This window comes from Perca flavescens, chromosome 16, assembly GCF_004354835.1.
Source record: "Perca flavescens isolate YP-PL-M2 chromosome 16, PFLA_1.0, whole genome shotgun sequence".
Taxonomy (NCBI): domain Eukaryota; kingdom Metazoa; phylum Chordata; class Actinopteri; order Perciformes; family Percidae; genus Perca; species Perca flavescens.
This window is the reverse complement of record NC_041346.1, coordinates 9,471,882-9,480,050: the sequence shown is the minus strand read 5'-3', so window position 1 is coordinate 9,480,050 and position 8,169 is coordinate 9,471,882.

Genomic DNA, 8,169 nt, shown 5'->3' with positions numbered 1-8,169 from the left:
TTATTATTTATATATTATTAAAATCTTTCTCAAAGTGTATGGATAACGTGTGAGCTAGTGGTTCTCGAACATTTTTATATCAAGGACCCCTAAACCGACACAAATTAGACCCCCCTTATACACAGTATATGTTAAAAGTACCCTGCCACACGTATTTCATTACTTTGTGGTGATGTCTGAATTTCTACCATGGACTCTGTAACATTTTTTTGTGGAAAAAATGCCTTGGTTACCTTGTTTCAAGCCATTCTAGTTTGGTATAGAAAGCCTACAGGAAGACTCAGCTCGATTTCTGCCAGTTCTCATTAATATTCAACAAGCTAAGTAGAGATGGCCCGATACCATTTTTTGCTTCCCGATGCCGATTCCGATACCTGAACTTGTGTATTGGCCGATACCGAGTTCCGATCCGATACCAGTGTGTCATATATTTTATTATGTTTTAACAACTGTATTCTCCTATCCCTGTATGGATGGGATATTATTTATATCTTTGTTGTCGGTCTGGCTCAGGTTAAACTCTTTGTAAAACATGAACAAACACAAACAATGAACGCCACAGAACTTTCTTTTATTATCCAGTTTGACAGTCAGTAGATTTTCTTTAGGGCTTTATTACTTGGTATTGGATCGGTGCATAAACTGAGAAGAAAATCTTCTCGACTAATTGAAGAACACTAAATACTGTAATTCTTGACTCTCCACACATAGCTGAAAAGTACATAGCTAAAAAATGGATTTACTGATTTTAGAATGTACTGAACCAGTAATAAACCAGGAGAAAGATACTCAGCAAAATTAGTGTTTGCAGTCAGTTACTTTCATCCTTGACACACAAACATCAATCAGAATCATCATCGAGAGACACGGATACACGTCAATCTGCTCATTTCAAGAAGGATGTTGCTACACACATCTGATTAAAAAAAAAGGTAGGCTATCTAATGTCACAAATTGGACACTGTAGGTGTGCAGATTGCCAGTGAAAAACAAAACTGAAAAGTGCCTGTCTGTCATATAATAGCAGTATTAAAATATAAGCCTACTCACATTCTGAATATTTTATTTCCATGCATGACTTGCAATCTGAAATGGACCACTGCTGTCTTTTATTGCCAGAATTGATTGATTGTCAGAATTTCTAAACGAGACATCTATCTTCTCCTCACATTATTTCCAGTGAGTCATGTACACTGTAAAGGAACCGCAGTATGTTGGTGGACTCTGGAGGGGATTTAAGAGCTTTGTAAGATGTCTCAGCACCACAAACACGGAGGCCTTAAGACGTGTAATGATAGTTTTACCACCTACATGAACACGTCAGATCCTTCATCCCATTCAGGAGTATGCCCACTGAAGAAAAGAGAAATACAGCATTCCTAAGTCACAGCTTGCTAAGAAATACAAGAATGTGAGGAATACATCAAATGGCAAGCTGCATAAGATAAGAAACAAGATGGAGCTTGTTGAGTTGGAGTAGAGCTATCACAACTGCCAACTGCAGTATCGTATTCGACTCAGTGAAGTTGTCAATTCACGTCCAGGCACTGCTTTCTGACCCACCTGTCAATGATTTCAAACCCTTTAATTGACGTTTCCAAAGACAAGATCCCCCTCAGTCTTCTTCAAACAGCCAGCAGCAGTGGGCCCCTCATGCTGCCCCTCATCACAGAGACAGGTAGCACACAAAAAACCTTCAGCAAAGAAGTAAAAGGAAAACAGATAGGGGGAATTGTGCACCCCCCGTCGAAAGCCTCAGATTTTGCATTGACCAGCTGGCGACCTCAGTATAATATCCATCCAAACCTCGCTGTCAGCGGTTTTCACTGGCACTACTATATGTCTTGGGTCATTTCTAATGACATTTGTTCACCGTGAGATCTGTGGATTATCCATAACCAGGGCAATGTTTCCAGAAAGACACATTCATTTTTTTGAATGTAATTTTTGATGCTTTTAAGTTCACAAATCAAATTCAAATCAGTATGCACAGTGGTGCTTTGAAATAAATGCTAACGCTAGCATACTAACATCCTCACAATGACGCTAACCTGCTGTATATGTTAATTAGCACTAAATGGGAAATACAGCTAAGGCTTATGGGAATTTGACTAGTTTAGCAGGTTATTTAGTCATAAACCAAAGTATTGGACAGATAAGAAATTTGAACTGATGATGGCACCAACAAAACAATGCATGCACAAAAAATGCGTTGGCCCACATATCTACAGCTAGGGGAGACCGTGATAAGCCCTATTTCAACAAACGGTGGCGTATCCCTTTAAGATATTTCATAAGATAAGTGAAAACCTTGACATGCTAATAGCATTTTCACTAAATATTACTAAAAAAACTAAAACGTCAACCTGCTGAAAAGTCAGTTGATCTCCCCCTCAATCAACACTTCATACTACTACCATCCGGTTGGAGACTTTAGCATGGAGAAGGGCTCGCTTCAGCAGGAGTTTTATCTCATTTGCTATAGCAGCCCTAAACAATCTGAGCTACTGGAAGAGGCATGAATGTATTGTCTCTATGTGTTATTTTTGAGTTGTCTTGGCTGCGAAAGCAAATCTCCCTATGGGACAATAAATCTTAATCTACCGCAGTACGATTCATCCTCTTGGGACCACAAATATCTGTACAAAATATCATGGCAATCCATCTATAGCTGCTGAGCTATTTGAGTCTTGACCAAAGACTTACTGACTGACGCTGCCATACAACCATGCTGCTAGCATTGCTGAAAACTAATAAGAAAGCATTCATTATTAGAAGAAGAAAAAAGTAACAGACTGTTGCAATTCATACAAACTAATTAAAATGCTGTTTTAGGCTGGCAAATTATCTGCATGACTACCAGTAGGGGTTCGTGGGAAAATATGTTTTTCGTGGTCGGGGTCAGCTCAAACTCATGTCCAAGTCTCAAGTCTCAAGTGTACCGCTCTGCCTATTGAGGCTTGCTGGACTTCCTGCCAGGCTGAATGCAGCTTGTGTTAATGTCTTAAACAGCAAGACACAAAAACAAGACTTTATTGTTGCGCTGTTTTCATCCATGACTGGAGCCTTTCAATGGGTGCATCAATTGAAGCTCCTAATTTTAGAAACTGCTTGACTGACGTGGACAATGTACATCAGTGATCAGTCATTTTAAATATACAGCATCTTTTACGTGTTATCTGTCATGTGATTTCCATAAACCTGTTATCAACATTTTGTCCTCAAGGAGAGTAAAATATTTTTCTGCTGCCCCTTATGCGACATGTTGTTATCATATCGCCTATCGTGATAATATTGTCAAACACTCCTTTTTTACAACCTTTTACAACTGCTCGTTGCCACAGCATACATTCATGTTTAAAGGTCCCATGGCATGAAAATGTCACTTTATGAGGTATTTTAACATTAATATGCGTTCCCCCAGCCTGCCTATGGTCCCCCAGTGACTAGAAATGGTGATAGGTGTAAACCGAGCCCTGGGTATCCTGCTCTGCCTTTGAGAAAATGAAAGCTCAGATGGGCCGATCTGGAATCTTCTCCTTATGAGGTCATAAGGCGCAAGGTTACCTCCCCTTTCTCTGCTTTGCCCACCCAGAGCATTTTTGGCCCACCCATGAGAGAGAGACCTCATGGCTTTCAAACGAGCAAAGTGGCAGTTGGTCAAGGCCACACCCCCACCCTCCACCTTGCCCCCCCCTCTCCTCCTCAGACACAGAAATGGTACATACTAAGGAAAGCTCATTGTGGGACTGGCTCTAATGGCTGTAATTCTGCATCAAGGCTGAATTTCGGGAAAGAGACTTAAGATACAGTATTAGGGGACCACTAAGGCCTATATAAAAGAGACTTCAGATACAGTATTAGGGGACCACTAAGGTCTATATAAAAGAGACTTCAGATACAGTATTAGGGGACCACTAAGGTCTATATAAAAGAGACTTCAGATAAAGTATTAGGGGACCACTAAGGCCTATATAAAAGCATCCAAAGAGCACCATCATGGGACCTTTAATATAGATATTATACAGGAAGCAAAACAGGTCAAATACAGTATGTAATTGACAGTTGCTACTTTTCTACATCACTCAAATCAAATGTCTTGTAAAGCTGCATTAGCAATCAGCATTTAATGCTACCTTGTTTAACTTGTTCAGTCAACAGCCTCATATTTGTTTGCCAGTGGTGCAGGATGAGCACAGATCACCCTCTGTTGCTCTGTTTCTGTATTTTGTCCACTAGAGGGCCACAAAGATTTGAAAATATTGTTTAACAGTAAGGTAAACTAAAGGACCACCGGGTTTATGTTGGGGGTCAATCAATTTCCCTCCCTGTCACATTCTAAATGTTAGTATGTTATTAAAAAAGGCCAAAAAGAACATGCTTAAAAAAAGACAACAGCATTTGTGATTTGATTGATTAATGCAATAGATGTTTGTCGTTGAATACACAATGATGAATTAAAGGAGAATCCCAGTGCAAAATGAACCTAGGGGTTAATAACACGTGTACTGAGTCGACCGTTCTCTGGGATATGTTTTCATCATAAGTCGGGGCACTGGTAAAGTAACAAGAAATCTCTATTTCTATACCACTTACAAGGCTCAAAATAGTACCACACTTCCACGGTAGCATAATGAGGGTCCCTACATGTAAACCGAAGCATTGAGAACTTTGTAAGTGTACAGACAGTTTATTAAAATGATAGATTAGAAAGACCGTTCATGTATACATGCGGGCGCCATTTTGGGAAAACAGTCACGACCAGTCGAACAACAAACTCCGTGCAACCAGTAACCAGTAATAGCTCAAGCACGGCGTTCGTCGTTCATTTTGCGCCGGATTTCTCCTTTAAATATGGGATTTACAAATCTATTTACTGTAAAAACAAAAAAAATCAAGTCAGTTCAAATTACAAGATCAGTGGGTGCAGTGGCGGGTTTTTGGTTTGTACCCACATGGTTGAATGCACTTATTGTAGATTGCTTTGGATGAAAGCTTTAGTTAAATAAATGTAAATTCTCAATGCACTTACAAATATTGCAATGTAACTTGGGTCACCTGGTCTAAGGGTCAAAATAACTATATGTTACTTACTGTAATACCGCAAAGGGCCGATTGCGATCCTCATGTCTGAGCAGAGATGTTCACAAGTCATTTTTTGGAAGTTCAAGTCAAGTCTCAAGTCTTTTGCAACGAGTCCAAGTCAAGTCTCAAGTCTCTGGCCATCTGATCTGTCCCTAACACTGTATTGTTAAATCTTATGAATTCAAAGCATGTCCTGTAGCTACAATCCATACAGTACAGTATCAAAATCAGTTGTAGGATAACTTTATGGGGTCTACTTAACACATCCCTCTAGTCCTCGGACCTGGTGAAATATTACCTAAGTCTGTCACATCATATGGATACAACTATAAAGATACAATTTGCCTGTTCCCAGCATTAGCACAACACTTTGCAATGGTGAACTTGTTACCTGTGACGATAACGTCTCTTTCACTCAAAAAAATGTTTAATGTCAAAGTGTTAGGGGAGAGGATACACATTATAGCAGGTGAAAAACAGCCTGATATAATGTGTATCCCCTCTGTAACGTTTGCTAGAAAAAAGCAGACATCTCCATATTATCTCAGGTTGTTTATTGTGACCTGGTAAAGACAGAAAATAACACACATGGTGACAGGACGGACCCTTTGCATGTTAGGGGCGGGGATACACAAAATATCAGGTGAAAAAACGGCCTGATATTTTGTGTATCCCCTCTGTAACTTATATGGTAGACAGGTAAACAAAGCGGTTAATTGAAAAGCCATATTAAACTAAATTAAATTAAAACAGAAATCACGTTAGAGGGCAGGGAGGGGCGGGTCAGCAAAGACGAGGAAAAAAATATTATTCATCAACCAGCATGACTCCCATAGTCAGACCTATCAGTCGGCCTATGTAGCTATAAGGTGCATGTCAACATGGAACTTTGGAAAACACTGTTGATTAATCCACAATAATAAACGAAGCATTAAGCAATTTACACGTCACCTTAATGTAACACACAAATACACGTATTTATGTAGATAAATGAGACCCTCCTTGTTACTATGAAGAACCCTGTCGAGTCTTCCACGTCGCTATTTGTTCCATTTAAGAGGTGAATTCAAAGTGCAGCAGTTAAACGCCGCTCTGAGTGCACGCGCGCTCCCGCGGCCAGGCGACACAAATCCTAGGGGATAAGCACCTTGGCACAACACCGTGTCCACCTTCTTCACTTAATAGTCTACAAATCATCCACGGGATCAATTACGCATCACATGAGTTTGCCCCCCCGACACAGCGTTTGTCCCTGGGGAGATGGGTCCGTGCGTCCCGCCTCCTGCACTCCATGGATGTCTGAGCCTCAGCAACTATTAACTATAAAGATACAGTTAGCCTGTTCCCAGCATTAGCACAACACTTTGCGATGGTTAGCTTGTTACCTGTGACGATATATGCTAAATGTAACGTCTCTTTCACATTAGGAAGTGACTGACCTATCTGGGTGTGCTTTGAGATGCCTGACGAAGTCCGACGTTGTTGATCCGGCATTATTTATCTTGGTGCCACACACCTTGCATGTAGCTGTTCGCTTACTGCCACTGTTTACCAAGTTATTGAAAGCAAAACTAATGACAAAAGGTACAACTCCGAGAGGACTTGGTGTCGCCATCCTCAATGCATTTTTGTATATGTGAGTGCGCGCACATAGGGTTAGGCTTTATAGCGCATGCGTTACGTTGCACTTTATGGCAAAGGGCAGGGGACACGCAGCTCGTCATACGTTTCCCAACGTAGGCTATATGCGCCAATAAAAGAAAATAGAAATAGGCCTACATGAATAAATGTAGATTTAAAAAGCAATAATTGCATGAAAACAGGTTGTTGAGGAGTCTCGAAGTCGAGTCAAGTCTGAAGTCATTTGGGTCGAGTTGCAAGTCAAGTCTGAAGTCAGCTGTTTGTGCGACTTTAGTGCGACTCGAGTCCCCATCTCTGTGTCTGAGGCTCCTAACTTTTTACACAATACTATTTAATTCATACAATTCAAATGAATGTTATTCATTTGAATTTTACAAATTACATGTAACTATCATTAGCAGTAAAAGTTTTACATATATGTTGTCCATGCACCATGCCAGTGCTGGGTTTCCAAAAAGACAAATCTTTGTTTTTAAAAGACAGAAAACATCTCCCGTATAACTTTGGTAATTAATGGTGTTTGAAGGCCTAAAAACTAGTGTTTTACGCGATAAGCTTTCAGTTGGAGATTATCAGTCACAATTTCATACTGTTGTAAGAACTGTCGGCAGGTAGGACATGCAAATAAATGCATTTTTTTTGCGCAGAAACATGGAGCCAGGATGCCACTTTGGATGTATTTCAGTATAATATAGTAGCCTATACACCACTGATAACTTTTTTGATTCGTCAGACAAATTATTGTTAAATGTGTTACATTTAACAAATTAGGAAACAGATTATATATCCTTGCACACTAAATTTCTCATGCAGGTGAGTGGAAATTTGCATGGGGCTTACCTCGAGACATTAGTATGATAGGTTATTATGATGTAATCGCTGTGCATTAATCTCATTTTCTTAAAAACAAGTTTTAATCTCACACCCTTTGCCCAATGACAAGAAGCCTCTGACCCTCTGTGAAAACCGTGAGAATGCACAGTCTGCATACAGTGTGCTAACAAGGTGGTAGACCAGGACCAGGCAGGGGCAGTATTGGTTAACGTGTAGGCCTACACTCTGTTGGAGACAGGAAGTGAAGGCTCAAGTCCTGGCATATAGCTTGAATCCACCACCCCTGCACCCATGTAGCCTATTGATTTTCTTATCAAGACAGCAACATTGCTTGATTCAAAGCTTTATGTCTCATTTTGAAGCACTTATTTAATTATCAAATGTCCAAATAACATGGACACTTCGCAATTCAGTCCAAGACGCTATCTTAGAAAAAAAAGATCATGGCAGGCAGCATAAAACTTCACAGTGACCGCATAATAAACAGAGTCACTGTTTAGACAGATTTAAAGACGAGAGTTAGACAGATTGTTAGCATGATGATGACATCAGTGTGCATGTGCGCGCCCATGTGTCGGCCGCCCCCCCCTCCCAGGCCAGGGGAGTGTC